The sequence below is a fragment of the Pleurodeles waltl genome, chromosome 8 (assembly GCF_031143425.1).
Source record: "Pleurodeles waltl isolate 20211129_DDA chromosome 8, aPleWal1.hap1.20221129, whole genome shotgun sequence".
NCBI classification, from domain to species: domain Eukaryota; kingdom Metazoa; phylum Chordata; class Amphibia; order Caudata; family Salamandridae; genus Pleurodeles; species Pleurodeles waltl.
In genome coordinates this window covers 82,405,339-82,429,641 of record NC_090447.1, presented here as the reverse complement: position 1 = coordinate 82,429,641, position 24,303 = coordinate 82,405,339, and the positions used below count along the sequence as shown (strand labels likewise).

Below are 24,303 nucleotides of genomic sequence, written 5' to 3'. Positions count from 1 at the left end.
CCCTCTCAAGCCTTTGCCTCATATAAATCACCCCTCCTTCCCAAGCTCAAAAATTGGAACCTGACGTGGCCCTCCAAGTCTCAGGGACCTCCTCTCTGAACGTAGAAAGTTGTTTCATATTCTGTGCTACATGTCCCACTTAGCAGGCCAAATGAAACACCTCCCTGCATTCCCAGCATTGTGTTGTCAGTCCACTGAACTGACAGCTAGAGAGCTAGGTCATCGCAAAGAGCTAAATGAACGGTATTTCATACAGATATGTGTATGTTATTTGAGACACTGCAACGGAAACACAGGCAGAGTATATTTAATATGTCATAACTGTACTAAATCTATCTCATAACTCGACTCTATGCTCAATACTTATCTGTTTCAGCTTAAACTGTCTATCTTTTCAGCTTAGTCTACCTGTACACTGTAGGATGCAAATCTGATGTTGATACCACTTTCCATCCACAGGTTATAAATACAATATCACATTGTATTCCATATTGGAGGACATATGTACTGTTGTATATTCTGGCATAAGCATGTGCAGCCTAGAATCACACATTATGCCTTAGATGCAGATGGGAAAATAAATATTTCCCATCCCTGCTTCTCTTTCCTGCACTCTGTGCATCCACTCAGGCACAGATTGACAGTTCGGGATTTGCAAATAAAAATACCTATGTTTTGCGCAGACTGCAGCCAGTACACTGGTCAAACGTCACATGTACCCAGCATCAAAACTAGTGCTAGAAGGCAACTAAAACTATTTTTTTTTCTTGTAGCTCATGAGATGCCACATCGAGTTAATGCACCAACTACCGAGATCTGTGAGGACCGAGCAGGTCAAAGATGTTAATTCCGAAGGGGACCACCTGATTTTTCTCTATCCGCGGTTTGAATAAAAAAGAGCAAGTAAGATGGGTAATGTAACATCAGCTATTGAAGTACCTGCTTATTTCCACACCTGTGCACTCTATGAAAGAATGCCGTAATAATACTACCTTTGTTGCTGCCATCGCTGCTGCTGTTGTGACAGCCAATCAGAACGCTTCGAATGCTGTTTTTCACGCGCATCTTGCTGATGCAGGAACATTTTGTCTCCCGGTGATGGGTAAGATGAGAGGGGGGGGTGCGAAGAGCTTTGTTGCCCAGGCCGCGTGATGCCGGACAATAAAAGCTGACAACTGCTCTTCATATCATTATGGACCTTCCGCTTCAGCTCAGGCCCACAATGGAAAAGTGGTCTTTTTAGAGCCGTTTAGACCCTCTGCAGCGGATTTTAACAGCTGTGAATGCTCTGAGCTGCGGGCGATAAAGCTTAGATGTAAGTATGGCGGACCTCATCTCTCAACTTTAAAACCCCATATTTCACAGCATGGCCTTTCCCTCATTTTATAGGCCTTCCCTGAGGTTTATGCACGTTCCCACTCACTCCTGGGCTTGTGTAATTAACAAACCCTTTATCCAGCACAGGCGCACTGCTAAAAATAGTGTGACCTTTGCAGGCCAGGACTAACCGTATTTACATAACATTTTTTTTTGTTGGCAGTGCGCGTTTGAAAAGGACTGCTCATCACTGTGGTAGTCATTCCTGCCAAGCTTTGGTTAGCTTCTAATACAGAGGCAAGAAGTAATGTTTAGCTAATGGGCATGGTTTCATGTTCCTAAGCAGGTACGTAGGTTTCAAAAGGGCAGCAGGTGTAGTGGCAGTGGGGCAGACCCACACGTGTGAGGGGCCTCGACACCTCAATTATGGGGGTTTGTTGCATTACCAAACCAGTAGGGAGCCATACTCCTTGCTTGGATTAGGACCCATGACATTCCTGTAGCACCGAGGCCACTGGGAAAATGGGAGCTCTGAAACCTCCTAACTTTCTGGACATTCACAAAACCTTCCCAGAAACGTTTCCCAATCAAGTGATGCACTTGACGCCAAAAGAGTGGAGCAAGTGTGCAATCTGAGAGTGAAAAACAGCTCATCGAGCCCACCAGCACCACCGTCCCTCCTCTCCACACACACACACACAGTTTCAGGGTTCAAAAGTGTGAAGGAAAAGAATCCTCCACTTAGTAAACAAGCATTTGCAATGCAATGGGTCTCGCGTTTGCTCGAGTTAGAGATATTAGCGTTGTAAGTTCCTAAATGGGCTTTTCTTGGCACATAAATTCAAAATGAAAATTAAAACAGTTGACATAAGTGAGACGATTCAAAGCGCCGTGGCCGCCATGAGCGCGAAGGAGAGACACAAAAGGAAAAAGAAGTGCGCTCGCAGTCAAACGTATCAGCAAAAGTGCAATTATACATTTAACAGGGTCGATGGCCAAGCGGTTACAAAACTGCTCCAAGGAGGCACAAACGTAAAGCATTTACCAACGATACCAAAGGATTTTTTAAGAGCAAGCCCATGAACTAGTGATAATGATGGGCGTGAGGTGGACATGGTTAGAAGCCTACATAGATCCCAACACATCGGAAAAGCAGCACTGGCGGGCTGCTGTGCTCAACCTAAAAAGCATCCAAGGAGAGAAAAAAGTTTCGTTGAAAATGCACCTTAGCAATAACCTTAAACCACCAGTAGAGGGTTACGTCTTTACACTGACAACCAGCATTTTTTATAGATTCCCAGGTGCATCCCAAGAAAAAGTACAGTAAAAAATACATGGTTAAATGTATGAATCATACATGTAGACTATTCTGTATGAATCTTCCTCATCAACCATATTACCGCTAACAATAAGCACAAATCAGTGCTGATGAATGCCTACCTAGCGCCAATGTAGGTCAAGACACCGGGGCCTTGTTCTGCGTAAACGTGGTTATTGGCTCCATCGGGAATGCAAAATGGCTGTGTTTTACAGCAGCTTCCTCTGGGCGAAATACTCTGGAAACATGCAGGAGTTGGCACAGAAATACTGATTCCCACATGTTATTCCCCAAAAAACTTGCAATCACAATTATTTCCAAATCATCATAGTTACCGGGACCCTCAGTTACGGTGATTCCATGGGCAGAAATAATGAGGATTACAGAGGCACAGAGTCACCTCAAACGCCCTTAGCACAAACATAATAGAGGTACGTAAAAGAGAAAGCACAATTTTAACAGTTTAATAATTGAAGTACAAATAAGTGCCTATATTCTAAAGTGAATAAAACCAGTGGCATGTATTGACGATCAATAGGGAGAATGAGAGCAGAAGAAAACATAACCTAATGGCGGAGGGTTGTCAAATCAATATGGGCCCTATTCAGAAAGGAACTGTTAAGAAAGTTGAATATTTAGCTCCCACGGGCTTACTCCTAAATTTGGAACAATGTTTAGAATATCTTGGAATTTTAGATACATTCCAGGATGGTCCTGAACACCCATGACAGTTGCACATGTGGAGGACTACTGAAATTCTTTCATTTTTCCGCATAAAACAAATGGACATTTCTACAAATCACAGGCTTTGGAGTTTGCCCTTATTAACTCATTTTGTAGGTTTCTCCCTGAGGAAAACATTTTCCCTACGGAAAAATCTCTGACCCTAAATCACCACCAATTTTGTCTGTGTTCCCACCTCTATTCCACCGGTCTCAAGACAGGAGTACATCTGCTGCAAAAGTTTTGTGGATATGAGCAATGATGGAAGTTTGTGCATGTTGAACAACTTTTCCGAGTGTACCCAGTCTGAAACACCCTCAATCCAAGCATCTGAGTAAATCCATGTACGAGGGCAGAATCACTCCATTACTGATTCTGTGACTCACAAACAACAGTTTTCTCATAAAAATCATTTTGTTTTGCTCACCAAAATTAGGTGCACACACAGCTATGTGAATAAGACCAAGAACATTGACAATAGGAATAGTAAGGGCAGTCCCAATCGTACCAAAAATAATCCAAGGCTGGCATGGCTACAACTGTCCACCAGTAATTAATATCCAAGGACATATTATAGTGTTGCTGAAGTCATAAACTACTTTCTTATGATGGGTTGGTGTAGTACCGGTACTGAAAGTGAACTGCTGAAGTTGGGCCAGAATACCTTTTTAAGAGAGACTCTTGAAATTTGATTTAGTGGTTGTTTAATTTCATCAGCCTGTTACCATCATCTTTGAAAGCTCGTTTCTTATTTTCCTAACTGGATAGCTCAGTGAGCTGGACTCTTGTGACTGACGTGAAAATTCAGCCTGCCACCATTCTGAGGTCGGTAAACTGAATAATATAATATGGGCAATAATGTATGTTATTTATAACACTTAGAAGTGGCGTAAATGTGGCATGAAACACTCTATAAATAATATAAATGATTAACTGCAGTTTTGTAGTAACTTGCACTTGCTGTAGTAATTCCACTTTTGTTCTACGTCCAGCATTACCCATGGCTAACCACTGGTCATGCAAAACCCCATAGAAAATAATGGAGGTAGGGACTAACTACAAAAGTCTATGTTACTACAAAAGTGCAGTTTGTGAATACAGACAATTAGTAAACTTACTCAAAAGTGTGTCATTACAAAAGTGCAGTTTATGAATACAATTAGTAAACTTACTCAAAAGTGTGTCACTACTAAAGTGCAGTTTTTGAATACAGAAAAGTAGTCAATTTACTCAAAAGTGTAAGTTACTACAAAAGTGCAGTTTGTGAATAAAGAAAACAAGTAAACACACCCAAAAGTGTGTCACTACAAAAGTGCAGTTTGTGAACACTAAAAATTTGTAAACTTACTCAAAAGTGCTAGTTATGCCTGCTTTTATGTGCTGTCCCTGTCTGTTTCCTATCACTCACACAGGTTAGGAGAAACTTGTTGCCAGGCCTCCATTTAACAGGCAGGTGGTAGTTTGTTTTGTGACCCATTCCATACCTTTGAAAAGCACTAGATGTGGTATTTATCAAACATTTAACTTACCTCATGTATTTTATTGTCTTACCTTATCATCGTGACTAAAATAATAACTTTATAGAATAACATATAAATCTTTCTGGAATGTTTATCTGGCAGAGGAAGCAGAGGTTAATAAAAACGCATCCTGGGATGAAGATATAAATGCCAATAACATGGGATTGCTTATTTAAGATTTGTAGATTTTCACATTCCTCAAGGGGTGAAACAGTTCAAGGTTCACACATGGTACTACCACTGTTTCCTAATATTTACTTTATTTTAGAAGTGAAACTGTAGAAAGTACAAATATTATACAAGTAATGCGTGACTGTCATTCATTGCAATGTCCTTGTTCTTCAGAGCCAAGTGAACAGATGTCCTTTGAGTTATAGTTTCATATTTTCAGCAAATTAATAAACTTTTCTAAACTTTTTTGCAGGAAATGTGATGGTTAAAGACTCAGGCCACCGTTTTTCCTTCAACATAACAGGGCTAGTTGGTGAGAAAAAGCCACTGTCTCACGGCTGCAGGAGACTGATGTGCCGAGATCAGACCCCTACCCATCCATCCATACCTGTCTTCACATAGCACTGGGGCCACCTACTCATCCATCCATACCTGTCTTCACACAGCACTGGGACCTAGAGGCCCCCTACCAATCCATCCATATCTGTCCTAACATAGCACTGGGGCCTGGAGGCCCCCCTACCCAAGCACAGGAGCCTGGAGGCCCCCTACCCATCCATCCATATCTGTCTTACCATAGCACTGGGGCCTGGAGGCCCCCTACCCATCCATCCATATCTGTCTTAACAGAGCACTGGGGCCTGGAGGCCCCCAACCCATCCATCCATATGTCTTCACATAGCACTGGGGCCTGGAGGCCCCCAACCCATCCATCCATATCTGTCTTAACATAGCACTGGGGCTTGGAGGCCCCCAACCCATCCATCCATATCTGTCTTAACATAGCACTGGGGCTTGGAGGCCCGCAACCCATCCATCCATATCTGTCTTCACATAGCACTAGGACCTAGAGGCCCCACACCCATCCATCCATATCTGTCTTCACATAGCACTGGGGCCTGGAGGCCCCAACCCATCCATCCATACCTGTCGTCACATAGCACTGGGGCCTGGAGGCCCCCTACCCATCCATCCATATCTGTCTTAACAGAGCACAGGAGCCTGGAGGCCCCCTACCCATCCATCCATATCTGTCTTAACATAGCACTGGGGCCTGGAGGCCCCCTACCCATCCATCCATATCTGTCTTAACAGAGCACTGGGGCCTGGAGGCCCCCAACCCATCCATCCATATGTCTTCACATAGCACTGGGGCCTGGAGGCCCCCAACCCATCCATCCATATCTGTCTTAACATAGCACTGGGGCTTGGAGGCCCCCAACCCATCCATCCATATCTGTCTTCACATAGCACTGGGGCCTGGAGGCCCCCAACCCATCCATCCATATCTGTCTTCACATAGCACTAGGACCTAGAGGCCCCACACCCATCCATCCATATCTGTCTTCACATAGCACTGGGGCCTGAAGGCCCCAACCCATCCATCCATACCTGTCGTCACATAGCACTGGGGCCTGGAGGCCCCCTACCCATCCATCCATCCATACCTGTCTTCACATAGCACTGGGGCCAGGAGACCCCCTACCCATCCATCCATACCTGTCTTTACATAGCACTGGGGCCTGGAGGCCCCTCCACCTGGCCTCGCCTCCAGGCTCGGCTTTCAGCAGCCCATGCTATACCTGGTCTGCCCTATAGGTAAGCTTCTTTTGCAGTTGCCCAGGTTGTATATCGTTGTGCTAAGAGAAGCATGCACTCTGTGCCTGTTCTGTGTTTGAGGGGAACCCAGTGTCACCCTAAGGATTTTGTGTGCCATACATTAACGAGCATCATTCAGACATATATGTGAAAAGAATGCGTTCTTAGGAATGTGTATATTAAAGCAGACCTTTCATGCAGATATAAATTAAATATATTTTTCAGGCATGCATATGTTTAAAATGACTTTTTAGATATAAATATGCTTCACACATGCATAGTTTAAAGAGAACCATTCGTGCATGTATATGTTAAAGGCGATCTTATAGGCTTTATATATGTTGAAGATGACCTTTAGACAAGTATAAGAGGGCATTCATATATATATATATATATATATATATATATATATTTATGATTAAGAGTACCTTTAAAGTATGTGTATATTAAAGAGGATTTTCAAACATAACCATGGTACAGTGGGCCTATCAGGAATGTTTATATTAAAGATGGTCTTTCAGGCTTGTGAATTGTGGAGGTGATTGTTCATATGTATAGATGGAGAGGACCTTTCAGGAATGGTTATGTTAAGGACTGTCTTTTGGGCATGTATATGTTAGAGGGGATCGGTCATGCTTGTACATAATGGAGAGGACCTTTCAGGAACGCTTAGGACTATTCTTCAGCATCTATGTTGGAGAAGATAGTTCACACATGTACATGTTGGAGAGGAACTTTCAGGAAGGCATATGTAAGGAACTATCTTTCAGGCATGTATATGTTAGATGGGACCTTTCAAACATGTACATGTTGGAGAGAACCTTACAGGAATGTATATGTAAAGAACTATCTTTCAGGCATGCATATGTTAGATGGGACCTTTCAGGAATGTTTATGTAACTCACTCCTTCAGGCATGTATAGTATCAGGCATCTTTCAGGCCTCTACATGCTAAAGCAGAGGTCTCCATCTGAGTAAATCAAAGTGATGCGAGGTGCTGCAGTGCTTAGTGGCGAACACTGAATACTGCTGAAGTGCTGTTTTAGAACATAAAAGGTTTATATGGATATTGTCAATTATCACTAAACATGCATGACACCCTGTACAAGCATGGCCGATCCCCTCTAACATATACATGCCCAGTCCTTTACATAACCATTCCTGAAAGGTCCTCTCCATCTATACGTATGAACAATCACGTCCACAATTTACAAGCCTGAAAGACCCTCTTTAATATAAACATTCCTGAAAGGCCCACTGTACCATGGTTATGTTTGAAAATCCTCTTTAATATACACATACTTGAAATGTCCTCTTAATCATAAATATATATATATATATATATATATATATATATATATATATATATATATATATATATATATATATATATATGTATGTGAATGCCCTCTTATACATGTCTAAAGGTCATCTTCAACACATATAAAGCCTATAAGATCGCCTTTAACATATACATGTACGAATGGTTCTCTTTAAACTATGCATGTGTGAAGCATATTTATATCTAAAATGTCATTTTAAACATATGCATGCCTGAAAAATATCTTTAATTTATATCTGCATGAAAGGTCTTCTTTAATATACACATTCCTAAGAACGCATTCTTTCCACATATATGTCTGAATGAATGATGCTCGTTAATGTACGCATTTCATTGGCATCTACCATATCAGATCTCACACGCACCAGGATTCAACCCATCAGTACTTCATATTGATGACGGACCTGGTGGCTGACAACCAGTAGAGGATCACTTTCTCAATATGTCGAGGTGGACAAAGGAAAATTGCATCTGGATCTTATATGAATCTAGTATCTAGGTCCCGTTCCTGCACCTTGAGGCCCCTCCTCACATTCCCTGTGATGCCGGCTGTGTGGACCCTACCACCCGACTCCGCAACAAATCGTTCAGCACCAGAAGTGTCACCTTTGATGTCAAAAGCACTTCACTCCTCAAGTTAAGAGACTGTCTGCAGTTCCTGTTGCGTATCGTCCACTTCATGCCAACTGGATTATCCCCCTCGCGGAAGTAATGCAACAACGTCAGAAATGCAATGTTATCTTTACCTCTTGCATGCAAAAGCATGAACAATTCTATGGAGAGTACAAAATCATGACCAGAGCTAATCTTTGGGATCTAACTCAACAAGCAAATCCCATCAGCAACATTGATCCTACATTGGTTGCCAGAATGGATGTGACTCGGTACTGATGCCATAGTTAATGGCCTGGCCCATAACACCTTCTGTTGCCCATCCGGGTTACCTTGCTATTGTTAGCCAATCAAAACCAAATTGAAACCTGCTAGATAAGGAACAAATGCTTCAAGGGGCCTTCACTCTGCTTTCAAAGCTCCACATCTTCTATCTCCCATACAATTCACCATCAGACAGAACATGCTCTTCAGAAGATATGAGGTATAGGCAGCCCAAGTGGACACTTGCACTATCTCCAGCATAAGCCAAAAGGATCCTCTCACCATCCTCACCACCAGGTACCTGAACTATGTGTACCTCCTTTCCACTCTTCTGCCCTTCACCTGTGCCCTGAATCAGCCACTGCAATCAGTCCTGCATTAAGCTCTAAATATGAATAAAGTCCTTCGTCGGTTCCTCAGTTGACTGACAGATCTCAGGAGCCCCACATGCAAAGTGGGTATATGTCCTCAGATGCAGCGACGGGCCACCTCACAGTCACCTGGGATGGATTCAGCGTCTTCTGGGTCTTGGCCCGTAACCACACCTGTTCGAGTGAAAAAGCCCCTTTGCCAGTGTGCGACAATCATAATGGAAAGGGATGGCGGTCTCACCCTTCCGGTCGTCCATTATCCCCTAGGGTGTAAATAGACTCCTCGTGCCAGAATATACCAATAGTCTGGTGTCTTGCACATTTTCCAAGACAGAGAGGGCATTCATTCCAAATGCACCACACCTTTGCACCTTGCAAACCTTAGCGTGTGATTTGAAGAAACTAAACATGCTGTGAAATGCAACTTCAGGGCACAAAATGATTGCCTTAACCACAAGGACACACTTGATATGGTGAACAACCAGCAAGGAACAGAAGGATTACTAAAGTCCATCTTTGCGCCAAATTTAGGTGGCACATTTTAAATACCTGTAGACATTTTACACTGCAAAAATAACTATTACTCATGATCTACTGTTTCGGGCTAACGATGGGGTCAATGAATCCCTTTTCTATGGTATTTCTGATTGAACAAAATATAAAGTAAGCTGATATTTATTATAAATTGAGAGAATGAATGAAACTGTTAAGGTATAACTCAGGTTTCGATTATTATTTTTTGTACACACAATCTGATTTCTATCATGGTAGAGGTGAATAGGTTAAGTTGTTTTATCAATGTGGAAGATAAATTATCAATTCTTTAAATATACACCGATGGGGCTTTGCCTCCACCCAGGGGAGTATTAGTCTCGCTTCTCACGCAATTGGTTAACTGGGGTATCATTTCACCTTCTAGGTGGTGCACTCAATCCTTAAATTGTTTGCCATAATCAATTATTGATCTCCTCTTGCATTCTATAAAAAAAGTAATCGTTTTTTGCTACATCTTCCCAAGCATTGGCAAAACCAGTAGGATTGATTTTAATGCGGCAAGCAGCATTTGTGCATGCCCATGTTAAGATGCAGTTTAAAGTCAGACCTAGTGATTTTGCCAATATTTTTTTAGGGTCGAGCACGCAAGCGCTCTGGCCTGTTGTAATCTCTCTGTGGGCTTTTAACCACACCCACTCTTGCTATTCAATCTTTGCTGTGCTTGTCTTAAATGCTTAATTTTATTGGTGCATTTTGTGAAATGTCCCTCCTTTGTGTGCCGAGTTCCCTCCCAGGCGATTTCACTAAGTGAATATTTTTGTTGGCCATCACACTATGTCACACTTCCTCCTGTTACAGGGTGTGATGGCTCCTCCTCCGGTTTTGGTTTCCCTTTCATCCCAGGTGCGATCCTTTCTAGACATTCACGCAGGGAGCCAATAACTTTCGTGCCCACGCTCATGGCGACCGTGGTGCTTTGAATTGACTTGCTTATGTCAACTGTTTTATTTTTCATTTTCAATTTATGTGGCAAGAAAAGTACAGTTAGGAATTTACAATGCTAATAGCTCTAACTCGAGCAAACACGAGCATTGCAAATGCTTGTTTAATATATGATCAAGTTGTCTGTGGCATTTACAGTAGTGTAGTGTATGATAAAATATGATTACCTTTCCAAAAAGGAACCCCATTGACTTTTGTTATTAATAATACATTTTAAATAATTGGAGGCCAGATCTGTAGGAGGTATGGGCTTTTGGAAGACATAGGATCAGTAATTGTGAACCAAACTTCACTAACGAAAATGTCATTACATGTCACAAGGTAAACAAATGTTGCCTGAACAGTTGACCTTGGATACAAAAAATGCACTTGAATTAAGATTTTATTGCAGGCTAGTAAAACAGAAATAGTCCAGCCAGATTTACATTTCAACATAAACAATGTTTTTCTGCCATTTTAGATTTCTACAGCTACTTTGTCACTATGCAGTACAACCATGACTTTCTACTTGTGATTACACATTTCATGCTGTGTTTTCTGGCTATAACAGATATTTGATTGAGATGACAACTCCGTTTCAGGACAGGGAACAGCTCCTTAGTAGTGCTATGAAGAGGCATTTAATTGGATTAGGCGCTAACGGGATTATGTTTATCCCTGTTGCAGATCTAGCTGTTGCTGACTATGGCATGCCTGGAGGAGATGACGTCAATGACCTATTGAAATAAACACAGGCCCTCGGCACAGCTGCTGTTCTTGGCATAGGATGCAGAGAGGTTTGGGAGAATCTGAATGAGTTCCCCGCAAAAGAGGATTATGGGTCTTGATATCATCACTTATGTGCTCCTTCATGTATTTCATCGATCAAACTGTAGTAGATGCAGATGAAGAACATATGTGTTTACAATAAAAAGAAGACGCACAGTGATAAACATCAAGACAACAGAAAGTAAAAAAGTGACAATGTAATCATAGCCGGGTCCTTTCCCTTGTAATCAAACCCGGTTTGTAAGAAAAGTGTTGTGGTTTGTTGTGATTTGGGGAACTAAGGAAATTAACAAGATAACATTTCAATGTGAGCATTGGTACCACCGTAGCATTAATGAGCGTTCAGGGGGCATTATTATGAGATAAAAGCCCACCACCCACATTATTAATTTGAAGTGGAAGGCAAAGGTGTGCAACAGTGGTGCAAGGCAATTACTGGAGTACTAATTGCCACTAAAACATTAATCAGTGCTATTATGACATGCTTGCTGCGATCTGCTTGGGTTCGGAAAACCTCTGAAACTTTATTGGGTCTTGCCTCCGACAGCGCATGCTTATAGTGAGCTTAGAGCCTGCCCATTGCTTACCATTGGTTGGTATTTCTTGTCGCTCTCAATTGGTTGCTTCTCATTCGCTTGCACGTGTAGCTTGACTTACTCTTGTTAGGTTTTCCCTCCCCTGGAGCATGGACCCGTTAGATGTGGCTCTCCACTGCTCCGTTTCCAGCCGCTGCGTTTTTTTTGTTTCTGCTGTCTCCCTCGTGTACATCTCCCTCTTGGTTGTGCTTTCCACCCGTATTGTGACATCTGCCTTCATGTGTTTATCGCACCCACTGCATTGCGTTATGCATTGTGTGTAACCCTTTCCCTCATGTACTTACCCCATCGCCCCACAAGCTTGTTTCCTGTGTACTTCTCTCCCCATTCTGCTCCTCCAACTTGCAACCCCTCAGGGTTGCCGACCCTTGTTGCTCCCTCCGTGCATTGTGTTGCTTCATGCACCCACTCCAGTTACTTCCCCTTCGTCTGGTTGTTTTGCCCCACACTGGTTTTGCCCCCACTTCTCCCCATTTGCTTCTTCCTCCTTTTTTTTGCTTCTCCTACCTGTGCTACTTTTTTTTGTTTACTTATTCAACTCAGCTTGGCAAAAACAAAAACAGAGTACACGTGTGAGCCTACAGAATGACAAGTCCAGCCGCACCTGGATTTTTTTCTTTTTTAAAAGCCCTTGTGCGTAGCATTGGGGGTGACGCACACCACTCCTAGGACCACTGGCAAAACTAATAAGCCCCACATGAAAGACCTACTGGCTTTGCCAACGCTTGTTTTTAAAATGTTGACACAACTGTCAGAACACTGAGCAAAGCACATGTTTTATCTGACATAAATCATGTGCTGTACTCAATGTTCTGGCTAAGCATTGTTTGATGGGTTGGTTAAGGAGTTGGATCTAAACCATCATGAGTAGATTGAGAAGAACTTAGCAGCAAAGCGAAAAAGGTTGTTGGCGTCAGTTTCGGGGCTGTATCACTAGTGACACCAAGGTGGATCTTTAAGAGGTGACGTTTTAGTGTTTTTCTGAAGGTGATGAAATTAAATTACGGATGATGGACATTTTTCTGACTCGCCCTGAGAAAGATGACATAGGAAAGGTTGAGAAAGAGCACATCAGTGACTCAAGCTCAGAACAAATCTAGCTCAGCATGTTACCCACCGCAGCTTCGGAGCTACAACCTGAAATAGCTGAGCACAGTGCAGGGGGCAGGTGCTAAAGTCGGGAAAGGTTAAAAGCAGCTAAACATTTTGACGGTGGAGGCCCTGGCAGAGTTGTTTGAGGATGAAATAGAGTGGTAATCTCTTGAGGTTCTCCACGGGATGATACAGGAGTAGTCTAGGTGTAGTTTAAGCTACAGTGAACTTCATTTTTGCTGGGATGGGACAGTGGCACAGTAAGCCCTTGGCCATGGAGGCTTGTCCTGGCTGGGACTCAATCTCTCCCAGTACCATAATAAGGGACCAAGGGCTAAGTTATTGGCTTTGCCATTGCTTGTTTGTAAAGCATAGATGAAAATCTAAAATAAAAATCGTGACTTGCCTGTGATGCACTGCATATCAAAGCAACAGGGGCCAAACTGAGACTTTTTGTCTTCATTAGAATAGCCTAGTACAATGTGGCCACCAGTGCATGCAATGCGCATGTCTTGGCAGCCATTTTGTCATTAAAAGAAAACGTATTCCCAAACTGTTGAAAGTGTTGGCGTTTGTATCATGGTGTTATGATGCATGCATATGAGTTGTAATGCACCAGAGGCCAACTTGTCTGTTTTTTAAAAGTTTCATTTAATATTACAAGATGGTTTGCAGATATTTTCGAGCACTAAATTAAGGGACAAAAAATGTAAGTGCAGGAGGACAAAAATAAAAGCTTAAAAGGCTCAGTAGCATTACTTAAATGTTGCTCCACACAAAAATATTTTTAAAAGAAAAATATAAAGAGAGAAGGGGCAGAGGGAGAAAGTTTGACGATTTGAGAGATTGGGGAGCCCAGTAGTAATAGACAAGAGTCTACGTTTGGCAGAGCAACGGAGGAAATGGTACTGAGGCAAAAAACAATGGGTGAAGAGGGGAAAAGCAACATGCACAGTTGAAAAGGAGGGAACATGTAAAAAAACAAGCAGACAGGGTAGGTATAGAGAGAGAGGCATGCATTCACTCAAAGTGGCAAAAGAAAATGCAAAAAAGTTGTGCCCTGATTGTAAACAGTGGAACCATACAGTTAATTTAATCACAAGCACTATTAAATAAATATGCTGTGGAGGAGCAACAAGCATAAGAAGGATAAGGGAAACCATTGAATAAGAAGACAGCAAACCAGACCAACAAGAAAATCAACCAATAATAAGCAGTGGGGTTACCTAAAGCCCACTCTAAGTATAGGTACTGTATAAAATGTATTTTAACACATCTACAAAAATAGGGTTAGAGGGCAGAGAGATGAACATTCAGGCAGACTGGAAGGCAGGGCAACAGACAGACAAGTAGACAATGGATAGATGGATACAGCAATGATTAAATGGACTGAGAGATAGATACACAATCAGATTTATAGAGAGACAGACAGAGGAAAATAGGTCGATATAAATAGATAATCAGACAGCTGGATAGACAACTAGATAGATAGGTAGACAGACAGACAGAGAAACAGATAGATAGATAGATAGATAGATAGATAGATAGATAGATAGATAGATAGATAGATAGATAGATAGATAGATTGATTCTCGCCTCTGTGCCTAATCTAATTAATGGGCCCCACTCTGTAACTCTGGGCAATAGCTTGCTTAATCTCCACAACGGCCCTGACAGTGCTTGGATGCCTGGCTTCACCCTGGGGGTTGCCCAGGAGTGGGTGCCTCACAGGGAAAAGCCAGGAGGGGTTCCACAGAGGTATGCGTATAGCGCCTTGAGACCCTAACGGGTGAGTAGTGCGCTATACAAGTGCGGAGCTTTTACAGTTTTTATAGATAGAGAGATAGACAGATATATAGATAGATAGATAGATAGATAGATAGATAGATAGATAGATAGATAGATAGACAGATAGATAGATAGATAGCTACATAAACAGATAGACAGATAGATAGATAGATAGATAGATAGATAGATAGATAGATAGATAGATAGATAGATAGATAGATAGATAGATAGATAGATAGATAGATAGATAGATAGATAGATAGATAGATAGATAGATAGATGCTAACATGAGAGGAGCATGCTTCATTTCAAAAGTCCTCAGCAGAAGCCGCTAAATTCATCTTCAGTATTGCAATCTCTTTTCTATATCCTTAAAAGCCTTGCCTCAAACTAAGTTGGAAATAATAGTATCTTCCTGGATAATCTTTTCAAAGCCAAATTCCTTTAATGCCAGAGCGTCTTAAAGGATAATCTGCCATGCATCAGCCTGGGTAGAATGTACCATATGGGACAGCTGCATAACAGATTTAAGGGTTGCATTATTGATCGCGGTGTTGAGATAAATCTAAAACCAAAAGGAAAGATTTATTTCAATCTTACAGAAGCAGAAAGGCTGTAAAAGGACAACTAATTGATAGAGCAGAACATGCTTTCCAAAGAAAGGCATATAACACAGCCTGCCGTGATCACAGGGTCCTGTCATCGTGCCAGGTTTACCTGCTTTCAGTATCAGACCCATTCTAACCAACGTAACACACATGGAACACAATATTGCATATCCATATCGTTTGGAGTGGAATACTGAAAATAGTGCAATACAGATCACTGCACCTGTTAATCGCAATTTAAACTTTATAAGTTTAAATTCCAATTAAAAAGCAGAGCTGCAATTATGTACTTCAACTCTTTGGATGTAAGCCTAGGAAAATTCACACGTTTAGCTTTACAGCAAATTAATAAAACTCGGTTTTACGCAATTATGAATATTTTTTTTGCTTGCAACAGACTAGCCTGAGCAGAAAATGTCTTGCCTACAGACATGTTCAGCTCGAGCCAGTCTCTTGCGGACATTTTGAATTAATTTTTTACGCGAGGCATGCCTTTGGGTCAGGGTCTTCTTTACTCCACCTCCCTGCGGCTGAAATGAAATGCGGGGGGGAAGGGTACGCCCCCCCACATCCCACCACCACCTCCACGGAGCACTAATTATAAACAGTGCGGGTGGCATTGTGGCCCCTCTGCAGCCTTGGGTCCACCACCTCCCCAGGGCACTAAAGACAAAGGAGCGGGGGTGGCTTCCATGCATCTCTGGGGACCACAACCTCCCCGAGGTAAGGAGACTGAGGAAACTGCTCTTACAGAAAGGGCGCTGCTTAAGCAATGCCCTTTCTGTGACAGCAATCACAGCTCCCACAGGAGGTGGGGAGCCAGCTAGGACCCCGGGGACCTTCAGGTTCCCCCCATGATCCACAACATTGCCACTGGGTGCCCTGGGGGATGGGGTACCCGGGGCTGAAGTAGGCCCTAGGAAGGGGGCCCACATGGCCCCCCGCCCACAAAAAATAATAATTATACTGGGCCAAGGGGGATGGGGTCCACTAGAGGGCTACGAAGGGGGGGGGGGGTGGCACACGGCTCTCCTTCCCAAAAAAGAAATAGGCCAGGCCTCAGGGGATAGTGTCCTAGGGGCCAAGATTGACCGGGGGCGCTGGTGCAGCCGCCCGTCCAAAAAAAACTAAATATTTATGCTGGGCCCCACGGGATCGTGTCCCTGGGGCCCAGATAAGCCTGGGTGGGCCATACGAAGTGCAGGTTTGGGTCGTTATAGGGGTGGCTACAGAGACTGGCCACACGCCAGTCCCTGCGACAAACTCCCGCTGCGTACAGCCGAAAGCTCTGCGCAGCATTGGGTTGGGTGGTTAAAGGGGTTGGCCACAGGCCAAGTCCTGCGGCCAACCCCAGCACCATGCGCAGTGGTGGTTGAATTGACAATTAGTAATAAAAATTACTTTACGTTAAAAAACCATAGAAATTCCCTGAACAAAAAAAAGGTTATAGGGACGTTTTAGTTAGGAAACAGAATTTTTTTAAAACAGAGATTCACTTAAAAACAAAAGTTACGGGCGTTAACCTTAGGCTCACATTTTACACTACGAAACCACATAAATTCCACCTGTTAAATTAGAGTTATATCAAGCAACTTTTTCCTGTGCCCTAAGGTAACTATAACTTGTGCCCTCGCCATGCACTGCTAATTACCCCACAAATTGCGACACTCATGACATCTTTAATAACATCATTGATAATATCCCTGTATTAACTGCAGTAAACTTTTTGACAAAAAAACTGTCCATGGCGGGGGCGTGAGTTACAGTTATCTTAGGACACGAGTTATAGTTACTTGAGATAAAACTATAACAAGTGAACTTCTATGGTTTTGTACGTTTAAAATGGGAGCCTAACTATAACATCACTGTAACCTTTGTTTTTTTCACTGAATATATGTATATATATGTATATATATATATATATATATATATATATATATATACAGACATATATATATATTCTCATGGTACATATATCATAAACAAGGGCACTAGTTCTGCACAGAGCTGAGATATAAGTGCATATTAGAATTTCTCCAAGTAAATGTATTAATTGCAGAAAATACAAATTGGAAATAGTTTGCAGCGAATGCCCCTCCCTGTTTTAGAGTTGCATTGCCTGCATGTTAGCTTAAACACAGATATTGTTCCCCTTCAGAAACAGTAAAGTAACAGGATCCTGACATCTCATAAATGGTACTCAAATCACTCAATTGAAGCAAGACATAGTGAGAGATTATAGGAAGGAAAACAGACTGGTCCATTTGGGAAGACTGAAAGCCTACAATCACCAGATTTTGGCATGAGCAAATCTACAAATGTATATTTGCTCATGCTAAAATGCTGTTCACAAATATTTTCTAAGAGTATGATTTCTTGGTCTACGTCTGTAAATTCTTGTGAATTCTTGAAAGCCGGAAATCTGTACCAATGCCAGGGATTATATCATGGGTGCACTTTTATGGCTTTCTTTAACAATCGGTCCCCTAATGTGGTCTGGTGTTAACTGAGATCACTTGCTTTTATCAAAAATCTATCTATCTATCTGTCTATCTCTGTATCTATCAATTAATCAGCTGGCTTCATTGTAAGCAACAGCATTCTGCTCTTTTAAAAGGAGCATATCGGCACACAAAATAGTTCTGTTCAGTGCCAGAGACTACTGTGGCAATGTGTGCTTTTTGAGATAAAAAATATTTCGCTTTTTGTTTTTTGTAATGGGGAGGACCCAGCAGCTCCCACAACAATAAAGGTATACAAAAACTATATCAAAACAAGACACACATTAACAAAACCAAAGGGGTGACCAACAATGTCATATACCAATGCTTGTTTATTTTCATGTTTCCCATAATCTTGTTAAAACTGGTTACACTGATTTTCTACTATGAATATCTTTTGCAAATATTAGCATGCATCAACACATTTCACTAAATGATGCTATAAGGACATGGTACTTCACAGTAGTTTAGCAAAATGTTTTTTCATAGTTTTGAGAGCAAAGAATCATCAATCTTGCTTTCAAGCTTCTGAAAATAGTTACATCTAATCAGAGAGCATTCTGGGAGCATTGTACATAGCCTCATTTTTTTAAACTTTGCAAATGTGTATACACATTTTATACTGGAACCACTGTCAGTAGAGCAGTCCGAGCTTACAACTTTTCCTCAGAGCACCCACCCTAATAATAAAGGCTTTGCATTAATAATCCATAAATTCAGGTTTGAGCAGCATTAATATATGGACACAAGTATTACCCTAACTGTAAATAATGCCATTCCATGATCTACAATGCAGTACAGTAAATTGGCAGCCAATGCTTTGTGCTGTAGAGGGTTGGGGCTACTTGTCCCAAGGACAAAATAAACATGAAAACATATTGTCCTGGGCATCAGGCTATAGGAATTACACACCCCTGTCATATTGTCTGTATTATTACAATACCTCTTGTTTGGCAAGCTTATTTTATGTCATTTTTTGATGTTTTAGATAAAACATATTTACTTGGGAGAAATGATAAACCGCATGTGGTGACATTAATTGAGTCACGCCTAGGCATCCAATTCCATATTAAACAAAGTGACTTTCTATAGTAACCTGTTATAATTTGCCAATAATTGCTACTACACATCAAGGGTACAACAAAGAACACTATGCACTGTATAAATGTGTACATTCCAATTCCCTCGTGCTATGTTTGTGCTACACCAGTACCTTTATATACATTCATGCACAAGACAACAGGGCTTCAAATAACATTAACACACAAGAGATGCTGAAGGCGCTGTGCTTCATCCAGCAAGGAAACAGTGCAACGTACCCATGTTATTAGGTACTCACCATTGAATTTCCTCAACTTTTTGCCTTCTTCTTCCATTTTTGCTGACCTCATTTTTTGCTGGCCTTAAGACTCTTTGAACTTTACTACTGCTAACCAGTGCTAAAGTGTATGTGCTCTCTCCTTAAAACATGGTAATACTGACTTATCCCCAGTCGCATATTTAATTTATTGTAAGTCCCTAGTAAAGTGGCACTATGTGTGCCCAAGGCCTGTAAATTAAATGTTACCAGTGGGTTTCCTGTGCTGATTGTGCCACCCACCTAAGTAGCCCTTTAAACCTGTCTCAGGCCTGCCACGGCAGCCTGTGTGTGCAGTGTCTAACTGCCATGTCGACCTGGAAAAATAAACCTTCTGTCAGACCCAAATTTTCACTTTTTATACATATAAATCACCCCTATGGTAGGCCCTGGACAGCCCGGTGGGCAGGGTGCAGTATATTTAAAAGGTAGGAGATGTATTTTTAAGTTCCATGTCCTGGTAGTGAAAACCTCTTCAATTGATTTTTCATTGCAGCAAGGCCCATCTCTCTGATAGACTAATGTTGGCGGTACCTTAAAACATTTATTAGGCTATAGTTTCCAAATCGGAGCAGGAACCCAGTTCATGTTTGGTGTTTTTGAAATTGTAATGAAAAATCCTAACTAATAGTGGATTTTAAATTAAAGTTTTGAAAATGCCACTTTTAGAAAGTTGGCATTTTCCTGCTTTAGCCATTTAATGGCTGCAGCCTGCACCTGGGTCACATGACTGGGTGTAGCTGACAGTTGAGCGTTGTGTATTTCTCCTAGACAGCCACACACAATAGGGAGCTTGGCTGTGCCTTGATAGGCCATCACTGGCAGGAAAGGAGGGAGGAGCTGGCGCCCAGCTCCACTTACACCTGAATAGGCTGTGTTCTGCCTCCACACAAAGGGCTACATATCCCCTGTAGTTAGTCTGGAACCATGGCAGGGAAAGCAAGGCATTTGTGCCCTTCAAAGGCATGCTTCTAGAAGCTTCTTCCCTTCTCAAAGGTACGACTGTGTATAAAAGAAGAACCACAGACACCAACTCTTCAGGCAAAATTGTTGTTTAGACAGTAGTTGTTCAGTACTTCGTTGTAGAGACTTTTTAGTTGTTTAGTAGTAGTAGTTTAGGCAAGTAGTTGTTTAGGACCTAGTTGTTCAGGATGTTTCCCGATGGGAGACACCTGGGTTGGCAAGTGGAGCACTCAGGGAGGCGGTAGTCCCAGTTAGCTTTGGGGAACAAACATCTCCTTATCCCCTCGGTTCCCTGGTGATAAGGAGATGGTGCCAAAAACCCATATGCATGCCAATACGTTTACGTGCAGGCAGTGGGTCACCATCAATGGGCACTGGGTGGAGGCGCTGCAAGACACAGGAGCCAACATGACTTCTGTAAGGTGTCAGCTGGTGTCCCCAGAGCAGGTCCTCCCTAACACATTTCATCAATCTTAGGGACACAACCGAGAGTCATCTACCAGTGGCTCTGGTTCCCTTTGAGTGGGGAGGGGGTTCAGGTTTTCTAAACGTAGCTGTGAGATCTTCTATGCCTGTAGATTGTCTATTAGGCCTTGCACTGCAGCCCCACCGCATCTCGGAACAGATGCATCACGTTGGCTGTGCGACACATCTTCGTCCTGGATCCACGCAACACCCGCAAACTAGGATTGAAGGTACTTTGTTCAGCTGGCCTAACTAGGTCCCTTTAACTGGCTCATACTCCATTGTGGTGGGCCGGAACTTGTGTCTTTGTCCCGGGCCATAGTGGGAGCTCTATGCCCTTTGGAGATATTTGTACTCAAATCTTTCAAACTGACTATCTCCAGTCCTACTGAATTGATTTTTGTCATTTTGGTCTTGCACTCTATTTTGTTCTAACTCTGTTGTTGGGCTCTTTTTGTGGTGTGTGTTCACTGTGTTGCTGTTTGAAGTGTTAAAAAATAATGTACTCATTGCCTGACTACTTTGTGCCAAGCTACCTGAGAGTTGAGCGCTGGTTAATTTAGGGTTCCTTGTGACTTCACCCTAAGAGGAATTGTGGTTGGTGCTTGAGAAGGGTTTCCCAAACCCCCCACCCCCAACACTACAAACCCAATTTCTTGCAGTCACTGCAAGTCTGTGACAGAAACCTAATCTATGAGCAGCATTCAAGCCAATGATACTGAGAAAATTCATGTGTTCTTCAGAACATAATACTACAAACCACATTTATCTACGCAAAGACATAAAATAAAAAAATTAACACATTTATCTGCACAAATCATTTAAATAAGTAAAAAATGTGAGTATAGATTAACCTATAGACATTTATTATTGATTTACACATTGCTGTATGTCAGCCTCATGTTCTATTTCCCAACCGAGTCCATATTTTGGAAAATGCTTTTTCCTAAATTCTTCCAATCTAATGTAGTAAAACATATAAAATTGACACATGTGGTTTACCCTAGGAGTTCCCTATTATTTACCTGCTACACAAGAATATGAATAAGACCAAACACACACACACAAAGATGTTATGGTTAGTCTAAGGAGAGAAAACAAGATTTTATGGATAGTCTGATCAGAAAAATAATCATAGATACATACTGACCGTCCGTATTTAATGAAGACCTACAGAAGATTTTGATGATTTAGAAAATGTTGATGCTGTGGTGATGTTGTCCAGCAACAACCATGCCATGATCAAGTTATTTGACTGCAGACTTTAATATTAAGGCTCACATTGTTGAGTTCAGGAACAAATGTTCCATGCCCAATATCTCAGCCCACTCTTAGCAGACTTTACCGTATGGCTCCACTTTAAATGTAATAATTTCAGCTTTTATCCCTGCTACAGTATTAATCATTGGGCCAGACAGATCAAAGAGAATGTCAACATGCAGATTCTAAAAGACTATTGATGCCCTATTAAAGGTCATGTCAGATGAGGCGGATGAGATTCACCTTGAAGTCACTAGGACTCACTGCAGTCTAATCAGCCCTTCTTCCTGGCCCCTGACAGGTGGCAGCATAAAAGAACTTTCCCATTCCTGCCCGACACCCCTAAGTCAATGAAATGACTGGAGGACTGACAAATGCTTTCCAGATACCTCTGTACTGTCAGATCTCATAACGCTAAAAAGACCTAAGTGAACCTCTCCATCCTGGACCAGACACACCGAGGCTTTGCCTCTCAGAGAGCAAAGTACCATTACTTAACACAGGAACACGCGTCATGTTAACTTTCATGAAAGCCATGTGGGATGAGTTAGGAACGGCATCAAAGTTACATGCTGCTTTGATCCACTGCCAATGTGCTTTTGAAGACGTTCAGCAAGGCAATGAAAGGCATGGTAGGTCAGCAGGGAGATGGCACAAGGAGGACGTGAGCTATTATTCTGCCTTACTTTTGTGTGCCAATAGGTAGAGACCACATAGGAGATTAGTCATTTTTTAGCTTCTGTATAGAAATGCTGTGAGCGCTTGCATTAGTATTGTGAAGATATAGTGGCACGTCAATCTGAGCAAACACTAACATGGCATTATGAACTATGTGCTAGCCTTCATTTCACACATGCCCAAGGAAGCGTAGAAAAATACCACAGATCTGTAGCAGCCCCAAAATTGCTTGAAAATGAGTAAGTCATACTGGCACATTAAAAACAAGGATGACAGGTTTGAACTGTTGAGCTCTTGAGTTCAGGACCCTACAGGACAAATGGCCCAGACATTTCATGGTGCTGAAAAAGACCAATGAAGTAAACTACTTCACTGAAGTAAAGATACTTAGGATGCCCACAGGTTCTCCCACATCAATGGGTTGAAACTATAGTAAGGCAGTGGTGATACGGCATGGATTCTTTGATGCACACCCAGTCCTTTCCAGACTAGCACCGCAATGGTTGCAATGAATGGCACAATGCAATATACTCATATGAATCCTATATACAAGGTCATTTTAGACAACTACTAAAGACGTAGGGCCTCATTACGAGGCTGGCGGTCACAAGACTGCCAGCCTCACGGTGGCTGTTGAACTGCCGCGGCTATGGCGGTCTGACCGCCACATAATGAGTTAGGTGGGCGGACCCACCAACAGACCTTCGTCTCCACCAGGATCCATGATCCAGACGGGGTAACGGTGATCCTGGTTGCAATCAGCCAGGGGGGCACTGAACTCAGTGCCACCCTCCTGATTACAACCTTGTTCTCCGCCAGCCTTTTCATGGCGGTTTCCCCACCATGAAAAGGTTGGTAGAGAACAATGGCATGGGCAGTGCAGGGGCCTTTCTGCCCAGCACCCTCGGAATGCGCGCTATCAGACAGCGCGCATTCCGAGGGTGCTGGTTGGCCCCCTCTGTGCTATGAGATAGCACTGGGCTCCCTGATCTGGCCAACAACGTTCAGGAGGAAAATACAAATAGGAAGAATTATTACGTGTATATTTTGCAGCATTCTGAAAGAAGTTGTTGCCACCTATGAAGGTTTAACTGATTACAGAAGGAACTACAAACTGCCTTTAAAAAAAAAAAAAAAACATTTGGCTACTCACTCCAAAAAAGACTCCATCACACTTGTTCAGTTGAAAGGACTGGGCCCCATCGCCCTTACTACACTCCCACTGGACCACACCGTAGCCATTTTGGCCCTACCAGCAGCTGTACCACCGACACAAGCACACTTCATGGGGCACATGCCTACACAGGTGGAGTCAGTGCCTCAGCAAAGCTCTCTCCGTCCTCTAACAAAGTCAGAGGCCTGCAATAAATGCCACTAAAGTTCTCTTTAGCTGCTGCAACATAATTGACTGCTAAGTAAACTGAAGTATTTCATCCGTATCTATTACATAACAAGTCCTCTGTGCACATAGTTATGGCCTACTGTTCGGTAAA

General features: G+C 42.3%; 1 protein-coding gene across 4 annotated transcripts in view; it reads right to left on the bottom strand.

The window, feature by feature from the left end:
* LOC138249738 (beta-arrestin-1) overlaps nucleotides 1-24,303 on the bottom strand; it is a 702,383-nt gene that overhangs the window by 478,996 nt on the left and 199,084 nt on the right. The window lies entirely within an intron of this gene.